The sequence below is a fragment of the Lonchura striata genome, chromosome 1A (assembly GCF_050655825.1).
Source record: "Lonchura striata isolate lonStrDom1 chromosome 1A, ASM5065582v1, whole genome shotgun sequence".
Lineage (NCBI taxonomy): Eukaryota > Metazoa > Chordata > Aves > Passeriformes > Estrildidae > Lonchura > Lonchura striata.
The window spans coordinates 54643606-54663848 of record NC_140741.1 but is presented as its reverse complement, the minus strand read 5'-3'; the positions used below and the strand labels follow the sequence as shown (position 1 = coordinate 54663848).

Sequence of the window (20243 nt, the reverse complement as noted above, 5' to 3'; positions counted from 1 at the left end):
AGTTACTCTCTCAATTCATTACCCACACTATTTATCAGGTAATGATCTAATGAACTGGTAATCCAGATACATTAAGAAAAATGTTAACTAAATAGTCTGTATTGATTGAATGATGGCACTTTATTGCAGCATGTTTGCAGGTAAAATACTCTAATCTACTTACTGTAGATGTGTTGTACCTACTGCCAAGTGCTTTGTCAGCAATCCCCCCAAGCAAAACCAATCCCTAACCTTTAAATAAAAAAGCAAAATTCCATTGTGCTGCATATAATATTGCCACAAGTTTATGCTGACTGTCCAGAGAATGTTGTTTTCTGAAACAATAAATAAACAATAGCAAAATCATATGTCTGATTTTAAATTTGTTATAGATGAGTATTAATTTTGCAAAATATTTTCCAACCTGGATATATGCAGAACTCCCCTTAAAGTACTACAAATTAATTTTGGAGTTAGATATTTGATTGTTTACTATGATGTTCTGACCTTTCACATAGAGAGTTACAATATTTCTTTCTGAAAATCTCTGATAGATATGTGACAGAAGTCTGTTGTTGCATCTGTACTGCCATACTCCAGGAGCTTCTTAGTAAAGCATAAGGATTATAAACCATAACAGGAGATTTAAAAATAAAATCTGTAAATAATTTCTTGCCTTTTAAACTTCTGTGTTTATATGAATTACAGCATGTTCCTCCTAATCTGAATTGCTTGCTGCATTTCTGTATCTTATGAGGCAGCCTGACCTAAAAATGAAAGCTCTCTAAACTGCAGAAGCAGACAGACATTTTTGAACTCTTCCAAGCGCGGGAGTTGCTGCAGAGATGGAAAAAGCACAGCCACATTAAAGTCCTGGTCTTGTTTCATTTCCAGGTTGGCACTCTAGCTGAGTGCAAGCTCTGAGACTTAAGCACATATTGGCAGGTGCAGGGCTAAGCAGGAGTTAAGCCCTGAGAAAGTAAAAATGCTTATCTGTAGCTTCTTGTCCAGTGCACTGGCTGGGCTGCTGTCATGCTACTAGAGTAAATGATGTATGAGCTTGTCTGTGGTGTACTTGATTGTGCAGTTGATATGCTGAACTGAATTTTTAGTCACAAGACAGATGTTTGTCATATTTTTGAATATACTGCTGAAAGAAAGCAGTAAGATAGAAGTAGATACAAAGCTGGGGTATGAAGGAGGTCTCAAAAGCCCATATTGGTTAAAAGAAGTAAATGTGAGACAAGTGCATTTTCTAGTATGCTTATCTTCCTCTGTTTAAGGAATATAGTATGTTCAAGGCATTAATAAAAAATTACAGTAGTACATGTTGCTCCTGTATGCAACCCCTGAAAGTTCCTTTCCCCGAGTGTCTTGGAAAGGATGAAAGAAAAAAGTAGAGAGATTGATTCTATCCTTTTTCCAATGAACTCTCTTAAAGCATTTCCTTTCCTATGGACCTCAGAAAGACTCAGGCAAAGAGGCTTCCATTAAGCTCTCCCTAGAGGGTCCTACCATCAGCAAGATATTTTTAAAAGGAAATGTGCACAATAGCTGTGTTTTCCCCAGTCTCTTAAACTTCTCACTTAAATATACAGAGGCATCATAACATGCTTCTAGATATCCATGGATATTTCAGCATTTTGTGCAATCACTTATAAATGTTGTAACCTAGAGGGTAATACAGCCTTTTCTTATTGTACATTGCTCATATGAAAAAGTAACTTTTCCAGATCACATTCCATTTTGTCTTCTTTGGGTTCAATTATATGTTTCCTTTAAAATGTTTGGCTACTTTAACCACTAGCTTTTTAAATATAATTGTTTCTCCTATATGTGACTAGGGAGTAACCAAGAGCAACACAAAAGTATCTTGATCCTTTCTCCAAAGCAAGATGAAACACGCTAAAACTAGATTTAAATGGAAAGATGATATTAAATAATGGGAAATTAATGAAGATTAATAGCTTTATGTTTCATTTTTACCTTATTTTTCCTTTTTATTTTTATCATGATATTCAGTAATAGTCCTCCCCCATTCTCTTGATAGAGAATTCTGATGTACCCACATATTATGCCATTTTCATGTGGATAGTTCTACTGCCTTCTGATATCCTTTTAGACCATTTTTGTAAAGAATTGTATTAAAAAATATGGTATAGCATAAATGGATTACAATAGTCTGGGAAGAAAGCTGAAGCACAAATTGTTTCTTATGGTGTTAAATTTATAGTCTGTAGTCTTCTTCTTGTCCTGGTTCCATTGGCATTCCTGTTCCACCTTTACTTTACTGTTCTTTCTTCTTTCCTACATTAAGAAGTTAATTAAAAAATAAAATAGCTATGCATAAGAATTTACAGCAATGCAATAAACACACCCATTTTATTTACATTCTTCAGCAATCCTTAGCCAACACTGCTTATCTCCTGTGCCAAATTTTGCTGAAGCTTATATGTTGACTGTATTCCTTCCTTGATTCCATAGGTTACGCTCCTTCCTGTTCTGCTGTGTGCTAGAGAAATCATAAAAACAAAAGGAAAATTTTTGACCTTTTTTATGCAATGCTCCTGGTTTTCCCTTGTATTTATTTAACATGTGTTTGAGTTTATAATTTGTTCTTCTCCCAGAGTGAGCCTCTAAAAAGTAAAGCTATTACACCGAATTGTTGAAAAAAAAGGCAGCTTCTTACTTGTGTCATTCTTCTTCCATCTGACTTATTTTAGATTTGGCAATATGTCTGTGATAATACATAATTCTATACAGTGGATAAAAATAATATTTCTAGGAACACTTTTTAGTAAAAAGTAATTCACGGCTCTTTAATATCATTTGTTCTTTGAACTCTAGCAGGTAACTTGTGGCAAAAGTGCTTAGAAGAAGAAAGACCTAGGGGCATGGATAATGATAAAATGAATGTTCTCAGGCAAAACCTGGGTATTTCCAAGATCAGGATGTGCTATGACCTGATTTATTTCCTCCCTTTGCATGTCTTTTTACATTTCAGGACTGATTTGTTGCTGTTTAAGCATTTATTAAATCAATTATTTTGGTTCATATGTATCATTTACACAGGCCATTAACTAGACAGCACATTCAATTACATATTAATTCTGCTAAGAATTAAGTAGGTCTAATGATATACAGAAAATCTGTGTTTTCACACATATAATTTCACAATTTTGAGTGAACAAGAGTAAAATGATGGTTTTTCCTGAGAATCATGTCTGATTATTGTAAAGAAATTCAAGAAAGAGTGGTGGAAAGAAGATTAAAAAAAGCTAGTTCACATTTAACATATTGTCTTATTTTGGTTGAAATGCTTCAGCATGTTCTTAAAGTGTGATCCAGCTTCTTAAATTGTGGGATACCTTGCCTAGCTACAGGGACAAGTCCAATGCCTCACACAAGTTTTGTGTTGTATCTTTTAGCCCTTTATTTTAGTTATGCAAAATATAAGAAATTTTAGCGAACATTAATATTTTACTGAGCTGATATATATGTTCATGTCCTAAGAATTTTTTAAAAATATAAATAAGCACTTGAATTCACTTCTTCTTCTTTACTTAGTCTCCATCTCTTAAGAGAATTCAGATCAAATAATAACACAATTTTAGTGACTTATATTGTCCTAATCGAATAAGTGTAAAGCAGCTGATATTCCTGTTGAAAGGGATATGCCTCACAAAAATATTGACAAGTCTGTGATTAAATAAATTCATTTTTCCTTAAGGGTAACATCTTTCAGATTATGTATTTTTCAGTTAATTTTATAAAAGTGGACATTAATTCTTTTGTTCTATGATTACCTTAGTTTGACATATTTTAAGTAAAGCATTTTGTTTTGAAACACTTGCAAAGATTTGGGGTTTTCTGTTTGTGTCCCACACTTATTCTGCATCAACTAAATGTTATGAAACAGATTTGAAAATCTGTAATAACTACCCCTATTACCTTTCTAGAAAACCCACATTTTAGAGCAAGAAAATCTGTAAGTATATGTTTCAAAGATAATTTTAAATAAACTTTTTACTGTAAATTTGAATTTTGTTTCACCTTGCTATGCAGTAGAAAATAAATATGATTAAAATATGAGAATATATTTAATTTTTTCTTGTACTTTTTCTTTCTTTTATGTATTGCTGAGCATAGAAGTTATTCTGAAATATCCTAGGCTGGTCTCTTATTCTTGTCAATAAATATGCAGAATTTTCTGTAGTATGTATTTTCAGGTGCAATTAAAATTTGGTTTGTTCAGGGAAATTCAATATTGCTTTTCTAACTTAATGCTGTCGTTACAATCACTCTATGACATAGAGAGATAAATAACATTACTGAAGAAATTTTAGTGATGGATCTTGTTCTGAATGTCATTTAATATCCAGTTTGCCTCTTTCTCTTCTGGAAGTCAATACATTGAAGGCGATGGGATAAATGAGAGTGGAATCAAATTCCATATGTTTAAGTATTCCAGTTGCCCCTCAACATCTATCAGCATGAAGTTTCTATTTTAAATTGTGTCTGTTAGTAGGGCTTTGAAAGGTACATTATTTTTTTGCACATAAAACTCCTTATGCTTTGCCTTTCCAGCTGCTGCTGAAGACTGGCAAAACTTTTCAACAGTCCATAACTTCTCAAATTTTGAAAACTTAATCAGAAGTTAAGGCAGATGAAAAAATTATATTTCAAAAAACTGAAAAAAAATTCCTTGATTACTTCTTATTGACTTTGATGCCCAAAACTTTCATTATTTTAGGTGAATTTTTAATATTTCACTTTATTTCACATTAAGTGAAGCATGTATTTCATATATATATTGTTAGAAGGACACTTCTGAGGTGTGTTGTCATCCCAAAAACTTCTATTGAAACACTTTTCAGGTTCTTATTTCAATATTTTGGAGCAGCAATTAACTTTAAAAGACATTGGTAAGCATGCAAATTTTTGTGAGAAACAAAAAGCATTTCTAATTTGTGTTTTTAAATATGTCGAACATTATATGGAAGGATAGAAGACTTCTCTGTAAAATGAAATTACACTATTAAAAAAGGAGGAGTTGGTAACTGTCTGTAGTGAAGGTTTGCCTCCTTTCTCCATTATTTCCTCTAATCCTATTCCATCAACTTTCATTTTTCCAGTTGAACTTTTCTGATATCACATGACAAAAGTTAGAGAAACTCAAATTAAGAGGTTTTATTTTTTATGATTACTATTTTTTAAGAAATAGAGGGACCAGTAGGCTTTCCCTAGCTGTTTGTTCACATACAGTATAAGAATGAAAGAGGTTAATATCTTATCTATCCGCTGCATGCAAAGTCATGAAGAATACAGAATAGGTTAAAAGGACCAAAAAACCCCAAACAACAACAATAAAAAAAAGAATCACAAAATATTTTAAGACACCAGGAAAATATTTGTTCTGCTTTTTTCATTCTGTACTCTCAAGGACATTAATAGAACTATTGTGAATAATGTAGCACAGTCTCTGGAATTTAGGGATTATTTTTAGCACTTTGAAATTACTGAAATATCACTCCCATAAATGGCCTTTCACACTCAGCAGTTGATTCACACCCTCCTATGCTATAATCTATGTTAGCCACGTATGGTATGCTTTACTGTTGCTCCTTGTAGGAAGTGAGTTTGTGCATCAGTATGATGCAGCAGCAAGCACTTCAGCATCTTGCCAACACCAAAAGGAATATCATGCCAGGCCTTTCCACTTCTGGAAAGGCTTTGACTCTGAAGCTTGCCAAACCCCTCCATCAGCCAGTAAGGATAAGTCTGATAAAAAACTAGCTTTGTAGAAAAAAATTAATAGTTTTTCAATAGCTTAGTAATGTGAATCATGTTATCTAAGGACCTGATGAATCTGAGGCCCGAATCACAGCATCAAAATACCAGGGAGACTGAGACTGTCAGAGTAATGAGATGGAAGGAGGAATTTCCTCCTATTTTTGCAGCAGTAAACTGTTAAATTACAACAGCTATGACATTTAACCTCACATTAAAACTGCTTTGCATTCTTTGCATGTCTCTCCTACCTCCTGTCAAAAAGTGTCAGTGGAGGAAAAATGAGAACGGTGCTCACTTTCAGAAAATAACTTATTTTTCTGGTGTGTTCCTCCTTGGGGAAGAGCAGACTGGCAGCCAGATAGGGAGGCTTAATTCACCTAGAACTCTGACACTTCCTTTGCCATCAAAACATCTGCTGCAACATTAGTCAAACTGCTGAGTCAAAAGGATCTTTAAGAACTGTAAAGATCTGTACAGTTTTCCTGATCTAGTCAAGCAAACCTCAGATCTGATAAGTTTTATATAAACACTTCACTACACAGTTGATAGTGAAGTAGTTTGTTCTTGGGTTTTGTTGTTGTTTTCTTTTGTTGCTGTTGTTGTTTATTTTGGTTCTGTTCCTTTTGTTGCTTGTTTTTTTTTTTTTTTTTTTTTTTAAGTAAGTTTTTCTAAAAACTTCTTTGCTTGTTTTCTGTGATTCTGGACCTGTCAGTCCTCTGTGAGAAAACCCCCTCCCTCCCACACACCCCCCACTTCAAAGTCTAGGGATTTCTTTGGTTGGTTGGTTGGGGCTTTTTTCTTGTTTACTTCTGGCTTCTGCAATGCTGGAGATTAGAGGGACTGGGCATACTAAGCTAAACCTGTGCATAGATCTTTAAACAGGCAATGCTTTAACAGTTTCCAAGTCTGTACATTGGGTATTGTTGCATTTTACTCCTCAGCTTGATCAGGACCAACTTTCATTCCATGCATCTAGACTAAAGGTCTTGAGAGGAATTCCTAATACAGAATCACAGAATCACAGAATCAGAGAATGGGTGAGCTGGGAAGGGACCTTTGGAAGGAAACTGATCCAGCCCTTCTGGGACCACCTAGAACTAAAAGTCCAACACCATGTGCTGTCAGCTTCTGAATGCCTCTAAGGATAGAGACTCTATGTCAGCATTGTGCAAGTGCTCATGTCACACTAACAGTAAGGAAGTGATTCCCAGAGCTCAGAGGATACCTCCTGTGCTTTGACTTGTGCCTGTTTCCTCTGGTACTGTTGGTAGACACCACTGAAAAAGGCCTGGATCCATCTTATTTACACCATCTCTTTAAGCATTTGTACACATTAGTAAAATCTGCCTTGAGGCTACTCTTCTCCAAAATGAACAATCCCATTTCTCTCAGAATTTTCTCATAGAAGAAATGGTCAAATCCCTTCATCATTTTTGCAGCTCTTCACTGAACTGTCTCCAAGTTGTCAGTATCTGTTTTGTACTGGGGAGCCTAGAACTGGACCCAGTATTCCAGATGTGGCTTCATCAGTGCTGAGCAGAGCACAGGTATTACCTATCTCATGTACTGACAGAGCTTTGCCTCGTGCAGGTTGGGAGCCTCTTTCATGGCAAAGGCACATTACTGGTTCCTAATTAATTCAGTGTCCATCAAGACCCATGGTATTTTTCTACCAAGCTACTTTCTTGCTGTGTGTCTCATGACATATATTGTTGCATGGGTTGCTCTTCCCCAGATACGTGACTTTGCACTTCCCTTGTTGAGTAAAATAATACATTGTTTAAAAAGACTATAATATTTCCTTTCTTTATATATAGATCTCAAACTCTTTTGAGGACCCCAGGCCATATGATTTAATCCATTTTCTTAAATAAATTTTAAAAACTAAGAAATTTAGGACTAGAATTTCAGTCAGAAAATCAAGCTGTTCCCTTTCTTTTGTCTTACGTTAATGACTCCTTGGTACTCTGCACAAATATGTCACAAGTGATCACTAGCAGTATTCCTCAGGGTTTAGTTCTAGTGGTGGTTCTATTTGGTATATTTTTCAACAATATACAAGCAGAAGTTTAATATCCTATTAGCAAGTTTTCCGATTATACCAAATTGGGAAGTGCTGAGGACTTGGCCTTGCGGAGGAATCTAGATTGATCAGAGCACTGAGCTACGAACACTGGCATGAATATTAACAAGTCTAAAATTCCTGATTCTGTGATTCTGCACCTGGGACAGAGTATTGCCTGGCTCTAATATAAATTGCAAGAGGATTGGCTGGACAGCAGCTCTGCAGGAAAGAATATGAGGGTGCTGCTCAGCAGCAGGCTCTACACGTGTCAGCAGTGGTCCTTCACAGCCCAGAGGACAAAATGCATTCTAGGGTTCACCGAACACTGCATGGCCAGCTGAGAAAAAGAGGTGATTATCTCACTGCACTCAGTGCAGACTCATTTTGAGCGCTGTGTGCAGCTCTGGGCCCCATGGTTTGAGGAGTGAGAGTCCTTCAGTGGCTCTAGAGGACACTGACTAAAAGGTTGGGGGGAATGTATTGTGAGCAGCAGCTGTGGACTTTGGCTTTGTCTGCTTTGCAATAAGGGAGTCTGAGGGGTAATGATAAAGACATTAAACAGGACTCACCCTAAAATGAGCCATTAGGAACCTCACTAGTGACCATCTGCCAACCTGATGTAGCATCAGTCACCATTATGAAGAAACCAAACAGAACTTTATAATATATATATAAATACATATAATTCTCTTAGTTGCTTCATTTAGTTTATTATTATTAAAGAATTTTTTTTAATTTAAAAAAAATGTAAATGAAAGAAAAATTCTTACTTAAAATTGAAATTACCTGGATATCTAAACATAAAACTGACATATTTTCTCACACTGATTTTGTGTAAATATTGGTAGATGTTTATGCTAACAGAAAGAGTTCAAATTCCATACTGAAAGCATCTCTACTTATGAAATGAGGGAGCGTAGAATAAGAAATTGATAGAAACTCCAGAAAAACATGTGAGCAGAAATACTGAATACATGGCAACATTCACTATTGAATGGTTATATTCATAATGATCTTGGTAGAGAAAAATACCAGGGTGTATGGATTGAACCATAAGGAGCAAGCAATTATATTTTGAGACAATAAAGATCACTTACTGGATGTGGTGCTTTTATTCAAAATAAAAGTACTGCAAACAGTATCTCTAATGGTATAAGAATGGCAGACTTCCAGGTCATTTTGGAGAAGTACTTGGTCTCTGTATGCAATAGCAGTCTTGTAAGTACATGCAGATGAAATCTATTAATTCTTTCCTAGAAATTAATATGAAAAAGAAATTCTGTATTGCTAAATCAATAGACAAAATCAGTGCCCAGGAAAAAAAATTTAAGATGCTCAAAAACTTAATCTACAGTTCCATGCAGATAAGTGACTATTCTCCTGAACAAAATCTGCAGGTTATCTTTTCTAATCCAGTATTTTTATGAACACATAAAGACAAACTATTTATTTGTAATAACTTGAAACTTCCCAGCCTTAGCCATATTTAACTAACAGAGTGAATATTTTCTTGTGAGTATTCCAAAAAGATATTCATTAGCACTAGATCTTATTTATATTAGATTTGTTCCATAGCCAGAGATTCCTGTTTGAGATTTCATGTAGGTTCTCTACCTGCTCTGTAAAGAGGATTGGGATTTTTCAGTATTGTCAAATGGTGTAGCAGAATCTCAAGAATGCACAACCCATTTGCAGTCACAGATACAAGATCTGCAAGTAAACACCCTTGGTTCAGTGCCAGTAGTGCATGTCAAAATTCTCAGATTCAAATGAAACCATCTTACCCAAGTAAATAATGCACAAGGGCTCATACAGATGCTTTAAAAAGCCTTAAAATGGATTTTAGTTTTCAGTTGTGTAGAATTTTTTTGGTTTTGTTTGTTTTTAGTTTAGATTTAGTTATATGCAATATGAAACACTACTTCATCATAAAGTGAAAATCTGTTTGGCAAAGAAACAGAAAAGCATAATGGCTGAAATTTACCAGTACATCATGCCAAATTGAAGTAACCTAACAACCTGAAACTTTATTCTTAATCATTGAACTATTAATCCAAAAAATTGTTACACTTTTTAGAGAACATATTACAAATTTACCATACAGAATTCATGCGTTCAGTACTTTAAATTTATTTAAAAGTGCATTATTTTCACTATCTGTGACAAAGGATGACACATCTTTTATAAGCTGTTTGTGTCCTCTGCCTTCTTACTTCAACTAAGACTTTGAAATGTAAATGAAACATTTTAATTTCTTTTGAAAATTAGTTTCAAGATCCACAACAGTCTTACATCCAAAACTACACAAACCTCTTTTTTTTTCTATAAACTTTACATATAAACATTAAAGAACCTACCTGAAACATAAGACACTCTACTTAGCAATTAAAATACTGGTTAGCTGTGTTCTGACTAGTATTCTTAGACTGAGAGATAACTCTTTTATATAATAGACTGTTAAAAGACTTTTACTTTTTAGAGATTCTAGTAGGATTTACAAAAAAATTTTAAACATACTATTTTGTAAATTACAAATTAATCTTATTTGCCTGAATAATGATTTTTCTGAAAAGTGGAAATATATTTCAATGCACATTTTTGGGAGTCAAGACTAAGACCCAAAGATAATTTTCTGGATAAAAAAGTTTGCTTTTTCCCTAGAACCCCTTTTTTACAAAGGACAGGGTGAAATAATTTTGTACATGTAGATGTATCTATACCTTTTAGTGCAAAATTGCTGAAATTCTAACTGGTCTGTTTCATGTAACACTTGTCTGTTTTCCCTTCTCCATATACCCCCATTTCTTCATTGAATCATAATTCAACCACCAACATGATCTCTAAGATGCTGGGTTAGGAAGCCTTCTGCCTCTCAAAATTTTCTCCTGACATTATTTGTCTTATCAATATGGCAGAAAACAATATACAGATGACAATATGGCTAAGTAAACTGAAAATATCAAAGAAAAAGTGCCTTTCAGAAAAATTTTTCCTTCCCATTTAAGCTATCTAATTGGAGAAACTTGTGGGATAATGGCTTTGAAAACAGGCTGCTTTATTATGTCCTTCACTCTTTTTCTTTCACTATAGCAGATGTTTAGAGGAGCAGTGACATTTGTAAGGGTTTGTCCTGTTGAGTGCAAGGGTTCATTGACAGAAACAACTTTAATTTTTAGTGTAGTACAATGCAACCAGGAGAAACTTCATTTTAGCAGCATGGAGATTAGTTTAGTCACTCTCCAGTAATTGAGTAGGTTGCCATTCAAATTCACATGGAGTCCCATATCACAGCTCAAATTCCCCCCTGTTACTAAACCTAGTTGAAGTACCTGTGTTTTGCATGGCAATCTTACTGTAAACATATATTGCACCTCCTTAATGATGCAATGCTCTTATTGGGCTCTTGCTGTCCAGGTGAATCTTTAGAACATGAATGGTGAGGCAATGTAAATGTGACTGGAATCTTGCTTAGTGTTTGCTGTTTGGAGACAGGGACTAGTAGTCTGGTCACTCCTGCCAGTTATACAGATTTCTTCTACAACAATTGACTGGCATATCTTTACTGAGAAAAAAATATTTTATGTTTTTGGCCCTAAAACACTTTGTTCATACCACAATCTTGCACAAATATTTAATTTTCAATAGAAGTTTGATTACTGAAATACCAGATTCAGTCATGGTTTCAATGAAGACTAGTGCTGCTTAAAACTCAAGCTCTATGTTTCAATAGCACATGATTTATCAACTGAGATATGTAATGTTCCCAGAGTGTTGACATGTAGAGTGAGTGTTTTAATGAAATTAGTTTTTACAATATGGACAGAATGCTCACACAGTACTGTTTAATCAATTAGCAGGGGAAACAACAAAAATATCTCCTTTCAGTAGATCCAATTGCTCCACATACTGCTGTTGAAGCAGATGATGGATATTTAATACTAAATAGGAGCCCTGGTTTGTGTGCTGAAATGTTACCTCATTACTTAAAGAATGTGCTTATAGAACTGATATATTGCATTATTTGGTCAAACTGTGTCAAGCTGAATTGACTTATAATGTAAACTATGTAACATGATGTGACATCCTGTAATTTGCCATAATTTGATATGACATAATTTAGCAGGTCAGAAATGTAAAACAAACAAAAATTTGTCCATGAGGAAATTCATGCTGCTCATTTAGGCAAATGTGAAAAATGTTTTTGCCAGAAAATAAATGGAAGCATATTTCATATAATGAAATTCCCTAGAAATATTCTCTACATAACAGGGTAGAATTTTTTCCCCAAAAAAGATCTTGGAGATGATGAATACTTAGTTTAACTGAGTGTAGGTCTAAGTAGTGTCTTGAACAGTTGCCATTTTCCTCAGAAACCATCAGAATACAGGATCTGGCTTTCTAGTAATATTTTAGTACAGTGGATGACAACTTCTGTTCCCAAGTTATTAGCATAGACATTTTAACAATCATGCTGAAGCAGAAAAAATATTTTTGTGTGTAAGAGTTGATGGACTCATAGCTTTGAATCTGATCTCTGAGTCAAGAGATTTATGTTAACATGAAATCCATGCCAACCAGAACTGTCAGTGTCAGGCAGGTGTCACCCACAGTATCAAAGAGTGATTGACAGAAAATTCATTACTTGATTAGGGGTTTAATTGTTTTGCTTACTTGAGGCAACTTGTACTTACCAGCTTCAGGCACTCACCAGGGCGTAAGCTCTGGTGCCATAAAGAACAAAACCAATGTGAATAACACAGAAAAAAAGAAAAAGATATTCCATTTGTCAGCACCAATTTATATTTCTTAGGCTGTCCATATAAATGGGAAAAAAACAGTGCTTGAAATAAAGCAGAAGACAGTCCTATGTGTTATTTGAAGTGATCTTTGGCAAAATTACTTCACTAAGCTACAGCTATGTGAAATGATCTACAATTGAAATTCATGCTGAGCTTTGAGATGCAGTAATCTTCCAGCCTTGCTACAACCCAAATCTTTATAATGGCCAATCAAAGGGTAATATATGAAAAATATAAAATACTATCAATCCCTGGCAAGATTGTGCTTTTAAAGATGTATTGTGAATTTGCTTTTTAAGATGTAAAAATGAAAAAAATCATAACTTTATTTTATAAATATTTTATATTATGCATTGTTAAAAGGTACCATGGGTCTTGATACCCATTTCTTTAGTTAAATATCACTATTTTGTATGAGAGATTTTCTGGAAGAATAAATTGCTTCAGAAACATTTTTTTTCAAATATCAAATATATTTTGATTCTTTTATCTGTTCAGTGAAGTTGTTTCTTATAACTCAATGACTTAAGAAAAAAGTGGAAATTAAGTCAAATGTCATCTGTATATCCTTCCTCCCTAAATTAATCTATAAATCTGTGAGTCTGTGTAATAAAATTATTTGAGCATGTATAGAGTTTTAAAAGAGTATAAACACAAAGAAGTAATGTTGCAGAACTGTACAATGGCTGAGGTTGGCAAGGATATCTACAGATCATCTGCTGCAACTCATGTGCTCAAAGTATGGCCAGCTAGTGTACGTTAAGGAGGTCTGTGTCCAGTTGAGTTTTGATTATCTCTAGGGATGGGGATGCCACAAAAGAAATGGCAAATCTTTTGTGTTTGATCACCCTTATAATGAAAATATCTTTATTATGTTTTAGAAGAATTTCTTGTATTTCTTGTATTTGCCTCTTGTCTGGTCACTAAATAACACCAAAAATAGCGTGGCTCTGCTTTCTTTACAGCTCTCTTGATCATGGATAAGCTGGCATCTCTTCTCCAAGCTGAAAAAACCCAAGCCTCAGACTCTCTTTATATGAAATTCTTCAAAGCCTTAATTATCTTAGCTACCTTTGTGGGCTTGCTCTAGTAAGTCCACATCTCTCCTGGGCTGGGGAATCAAAAATAGGATGCTCCAGAAGTGTCTCACCAGGGCTGTGGAGGGAAAAAGGATCACTTAACCTAGTGGCAGGATTCTTAATAATTCATTCCACGGTGCTGTTGGACTTCTTTGCTACGAGGCCACGTTGGTATTTCATGGTCAGCTTGTTCACCAGTACCTCCAGGACCTTCTCTGCAAAGCCAATTCTTAGCCAGTTGACCACCAAGTTGTGGTATTAGTGCCTGATGCTGTTCACTGGTTACAGGTCATTGGTATTTTCCTTTTTGCAACTTCATGATGTTCTGATATGAACATTTCTCCTGGCTTTGAGGTCCCTCTGTGGTCCCTTTGTAAGGCAGTGCACCCATCTCATCCATTCCTGACATTCTGCACAGTTTTTAAAAATGTCATTAATGAAGAAGTCAAAAAACTTTGCCCCTGTTATTTGCCAGTAATCACTGAAAGCATATATAACCAGCAAAGACAAAAGTGAAAAAGGCATAGGACACCTCCACCCTTCTAATGTTCTCTGTCACCAGTTCTCCTTCTCTAATCAGCAGAGATGATGGTGGGCCTTCATTTTCCCTCATCTTCCTTTTACTGATGATACATTTCAAGGAGTCCCTCTTTCCCTGCATGTACCTCAGCAGGTTCACAACTCCAGGTGAACTTTTTCTTTCCTTACACCATCCCTTGTGTTTTCAGATAACTATCCTTATATTTCTTCTGGTGATCAGGCCCTGGTATACTTGTATACTTTCCATTTATGTTTAAATTTTGTTAGGTTCTCCTTACTCATCTGTAAATGTCTGTCACCTTTTCTTGACTGTCATTTTTGGCTTGATGTATTTTCGGAGTCTGAAGGAGCTATCTTTGAGACTGTGTGATTTAGATTCATTCTCTGCATTAAGTGTTAGATTTCTCAAAATTATTTTTGCAGAACAGTGATAGTTTGCCTTGACTTAGAATATACTTAGAATAATATTATTCTTAGAATAATATTTTTATATAAGTATGAAAAAGGACTATTTGAAAATATGTTGAGTTTCTTGCAAGAAATGATGAATTATAATCAGCCCATATCCCATACAGAATGGTTACTTTTATACTGAAATAAAAAACTTTCTCTAAGGGCATCCTTTTTCAATGGTAGACATGTCCTAAAAGTAACATCTTATACTGGTAAATAGCTGACAAATTGTGTGTTACAGAATCAGAACTGTGAAAGATCCCTGATACATTTTCTCGCAATAGAAAATAGAATTGTGCAATTTTAGGAGTGTGATGTTACCTTTTTCTGGAAATATCTTCACGTTTAATACTCCATTTAAGAAGGAAAAAAATAGCCATAACAATATAAAGCATTTTTCAAGTACAGATAATTTTATTATCTTGTCAGAAGTGTTTACCTATACATATAGAATATATTATGTGTAGAATACAATACTTATGTAGCATTATCAGATTTTATTACACTTGTTTTATCAAGCAACAAAATAATTTTTACGTAGCCTAGTGCATCAATATCTCATCTTCAATTTAGTTACCTTTATCCAAATTCCTACCAAAATCTGCAGTGTATTCAAAGCAAATATGAAAAGAGGTAGTAAATTAGGTGTCAGTGCAAAGAGAACCACTGTGGAGTTTGGCAGAGCTTTGTTCTTTAATGCCCACCTGTCTTGTTGCTAGGTGCTCAGACACACGGAGCCTTACTGAGTTATTCAGGCACTCTGGGCCAGAGGAGAGCCGGAATTTTCTCAATACTAAAAATGTGCACATGCACAATGAGGTTTTCCTCAGACAGTCCCCACATAGGGTCATGACAATGAGTGTCTCTGTCCATGGTGACAACTGACAAAGACTAGAGTTGGGGGTTTATGTGCTGATTACCCACCTTTAGCAACTAATTCTCAGGCAGGTCACATTCCAGTCAAATTCCAGCAGTCACAGTCTTCCTAGAGAGTGAATTTCCAAGTTGCTTGTTTAAATTCATCAATATATTTATGTATCAGCCCATAAAGATAGGGGTGGATAATTTTCACACTTAACAAAAAAGACCCTTGTTTGGGTTGGGGTTGTTTGGGTTTTTATTTTATTCTTAGCATAATGAAATATTTCTGTGTATTATTTCAACTTGTTCTGAAGGACAAAATGGTTTCCATTTAAAGTTATATCCATTGTAGAATAGCTTTTAAATTATTTGTTAGAAATGTATGAGATGAGTACATTTGTTCACTCTTATTGGACTGTTATGTTGCTAATATCTATAAAAATTAGAAGAGATTTTATTCCCCAAATGATTTCTATTAATTTGGATACACCTCAGTCATCTGAATTTAAATTCTTATCAGCTCCTCTTTTCACAGTAGTTTTTTTTTTATTATCATCACTGAGATTTTTGAGAAAATGAGAATCCAGCATTAATATTATGCCTAAATTGATATTATTTGCACATTTGTCCTAGTTGCATCAATAATAGGAATTTTATTATTTTAAGTAAATCCTAAGATTTTAACAGACAGTATGTCAGTAAAATTATTGGTTTTATTGATGGGTAACTTTTAGACTTCTCCAGAGCTTTTAAGTGCTAACAGAATTCACAAATTTGGTTTTCACTAATTAACTGCATGTTACATTATAAGAAAGAGTCAACAATGAATCCAGGTCCTGATCAAGGTAAAAGAAAAATAATATCATTCCTTCAGCCTACAATACTTCTACAAGTGTTACACAGATATGTTGCATTTTTATGTTTCCGTTAAGTCTATAGCCAAGTCTACAACACAGAATTTTACACAAGGGCTCTGTTCTTAGCAGACTGACAATGATAGTAGCACTTAAGGTTTGAAGCATCTTGAATTATTTCTGCTCATTCAATGTCCCAAAATGTAAATACTTAATTAGAGAAAGCAAAATGGCATGTAATCAATTATTCTGTGAAGCTAACAGATGGTCTAACTGCCTAGCTTGCTCATTCAGTTTTTTGTATACGTGCTTTTTTGGTTAAAAGGATGTAGCCAAGCAGCAGAGAGGAATGTACCCTGATTGTGCTATTGTCACTGATTCCACTTTTTAAACAGCAGCAGTTTTTCATAGAGGGGAAAGTTCCCCTTCCCTGATAATTCACAACACTTAATTCAGTAGAACTTCTGGAGTATTATGTGAAACTGATAGAACAGGAAGAAAGCCTGCAAAATCAAAATAGGTGGGAGATTGTTGAAAGGAGCAGAGCAGTTTTCCAACTAGAAAGTCACAGCACAAGAAATTTTATTTGAGATTTGCAGGAGGGACATGGAAACTTCTTCCTCTGTAAATCAAAGAGTTTCTGAAATGGAAAGAAAGAATCAAGAGGATGACATTTCCTCCAACAAACCATTGGGATGATTACAATTGCTTATCAGATATTTTATTTAATTTATTTTCTCCAATATATTATTTTCTGTGCTTTGATAAAATCTAATTTACAAACCTTTTTTTACCTATTTTCAAACTTACATGAAGGATAAAAGAGGTAGTAGGATGAAAGTGCTCATCTCAAGCTTGTGACTGACACAATCCCCTCACAAATGTATGCAAAATTGTCGTTTGTAGACTATTTTTCCAGTGCTTCTCAGGAAAGATGAAACTGTGAATGCCTCTTTACATAGAATTTTAAACAGTGTGTTAATGGGAAACAGTCTCCCATTCTGTAGCAATATCTGAAAAATGAAGTAACTGCTTCTACACTTGATTAAAATGAAGATCTTGGTTATGGTAAGAAGACTCCTTCAATTGCCTTTCAGTTGATGTGTCTGTAATCCAAACCATACAAAGAATGTTCAAACTTTTATTAGTTAGAAAATTCCCTTAGTACTTCCAGGAGTCTCACAGTACTGTGAACATTGGCTTTTAGAATAAAGTGACTCTGGTTCAAAGTAAAGAAAAATCCTATATTTGTCCTAAATTTTATATCACTCCAAAAACTAATGGAAGGAGAAGGGAGAAAAATATGAGTGTTTAAGAGGATTTTTTTGTGGTTATATTCATTTAGAAGGTAACATAGATGGATAAGGGAATGTTAAAATTATTTTGTGGCAAGTGTATGCACATGCTTCAACAAATAGCAGTGACAAAACCACTGTCAGTGAAAGAAGATGAGAGGTTTTTTATAACCCAAATGATACAAGATCAGTTTGGGTTTTTTAATTATTATTCAAAAGAGTATTTCCCTGTATTTCTTACAAATTAAAACTACCAGAAGTCTGTGCTTATACCAGCATATATGATTCATTCTTAAGAGTTGAAAAGGTCAAAGACAGCGTGCCTTTTGCATGATTGATTATTATTTCTTGTTTATAATTTTGATTTTTAACCATTATTGCACAAGTTCTCAATGCAGAAAAACAACTATTTAGTGAAGATGATTTAGCCCATGTAGAATTTCAGAAACTTAAAAGTCAGACTTGAAAATACAGCCAAAATTAGTATGGTCAAGATTCAGTGAAGAGAGCTTATTTCAAAGACTCAATATGACAAATGCAATAAGTTGTTTGGTGTGACTCTGCAACCACTACTCATCTAAGAAATGAAGTTTCAATCTGCAGAACTACTTTAATTTCCAAATATTTTGCTGTTAAGGTAAGAAAAGGTTTTATTGGTAATATAAAGTTGAAGTGATAACTTCAACAAAGGAGTATTGACCAAAAATTTGGTGTTAATTGCCAGAAAGGGCTATAGTTCTTCTATGCATCTTTTTAAAGTGTGATTTCTTATCTGAAATAACTTCCTATTAAGATTAGATCCAAGTACAGGACTGAATCATTCTTAAAAGATTTAAACAATTTGTGATTTACATGGATTAATAAAGTAAATGTTTCTTATAAACTTTGATGATCTTGAGAAATATCATTATGACTTCAGAGAAGAGTGATGACTTGGTGTGTTTTCAGAACTTTTTGAGGCTAACTGAACTGACAGGTAAAAGCTTTCTCTCTATACAAGGAAATGCAAGAATGGTTAAATTTATGTTCCTTTAATCTATTTCTTGAATGACAAGTAGCTTGCATCTAGATTAATGTCTTGTATCTAAAGTAGTATTTTTTTTCAGTTTTTCTCTTGATACCAAAAATGGAGAAAATTAACACAAAGAATAATCATAACAGGAAGTAATTAAAGGACTTTTTAATGTATTTGTATTCATTTTCTCAGCAAATTGTTCAGTTATGTCTTTTGAGATTTTTTAAATTTCGTCTTCTTTTATTAATACCTCTTACTTTCATTGTTATAACTAATTTAAACAAGAAATTTAAAAGATTTCTTTGAGATATGTTTGTGTTGAGCTTTCTGAGACAGAAACATTTTTGTTTCACTGTAAGATTTTTCCAGTGTTATTGTTTCTTAAGAATGATACCACTTCTTGTTTACTAAGCAAATTATTTTTTCATTCAGTAATATATTATTTTTTTCATTTCAAAATATGCAATTCCATAATTCCCTTTGTGAATAGAATGTAATATGATGTAGAACTTCTGAAATAAACATCTGAAAAAAACTCAGCCTTTCACATTCTTCTCAATAGACCTCACATTAATGTGCATATTTTGCAGTATTACTCTGTGATGTTATCTATTTGTAATGTACTCTGGCAGTAGAAACATACTGAAAAGAAAATTCAAGTCTCAAGCTTTGAAGTAACTGGAATATGTTAACACAAACTCCTCAGCTAAAAGTGCTGAAGAGAATCCTCCAAACCTAGGATTTCATCGTTTCCCTGACACTCAATAAGATTATTCTAAATATTGGTTCTGCCAGGGGAAGTTTGGGAATGTGAATTAAATTTTAAAACCAGCAAATATAACAGCCCCAGATTTGCAATAACTAAAGTTCAAGGGTTGTTTTTTTTTCATAACTGCAAATCAGTAAAGTTATTGTATGTTATGTTAGAATTCACTGTAATTTCTCCTTTGAATGACATGCTTCTTACTATTTCTTTTACAAAAGAAAATTCTATTCTGCCATAAAATACCAAGGTGGATTCCTATTAAAGAGAAGGATTATCAGAGAGAGGCATATTTTATTTCTATAATAGCATAACAAAGAAGTTATGAAAACCTTTTAGGTTTTCTTTATCATATTATTTTGAGGGTTTTGTGGTTTGTAATTGCATTTGACATAACATACTGATTTCTTTTCACTTCTTCATTACTTTATTTATTAATAATTTCTTTTGGTAAGATTAAAAAAATATCCAACTTGGTTTATCTTTAGTCTTAAAATCTCTTTGCTTATGTTGGTACCTATGATATGTAGTCTTCAAATTAAAAACAGTAGCAAAGACATCTTTATTTTTTTTTTAGGTAAATTTCACACAGTCTCATGTAAAATATCTGAAATGTTCTGAATTGTCCCCTTGCACGCTTCTGCTTTCTTCCGCTTTTTCTCTTCTGCTCTGAGTGCCACCATACCTAGCTGAGCTATGCAAGGACTTAGGCTCCAGTCTCCAACCTTCTGGCTCATCAGCTTGGTC

At 34.1% G+C, this 20243-nt stretch overlaps 1 protein-coding gene across 4 annotated transcripts in view; it reads left to right on the top strand.

Moving 5' to 3' along the window:
- The window catches only part of MGAT4C (MGAT4 family member C), a 321254-nt gene that overhangs the window by 697 nt on the left and 300314 nt on the right, over positions 1-20243 (top strand). The gene's annotated exons all lie outside the window — the stretch shown is intronic.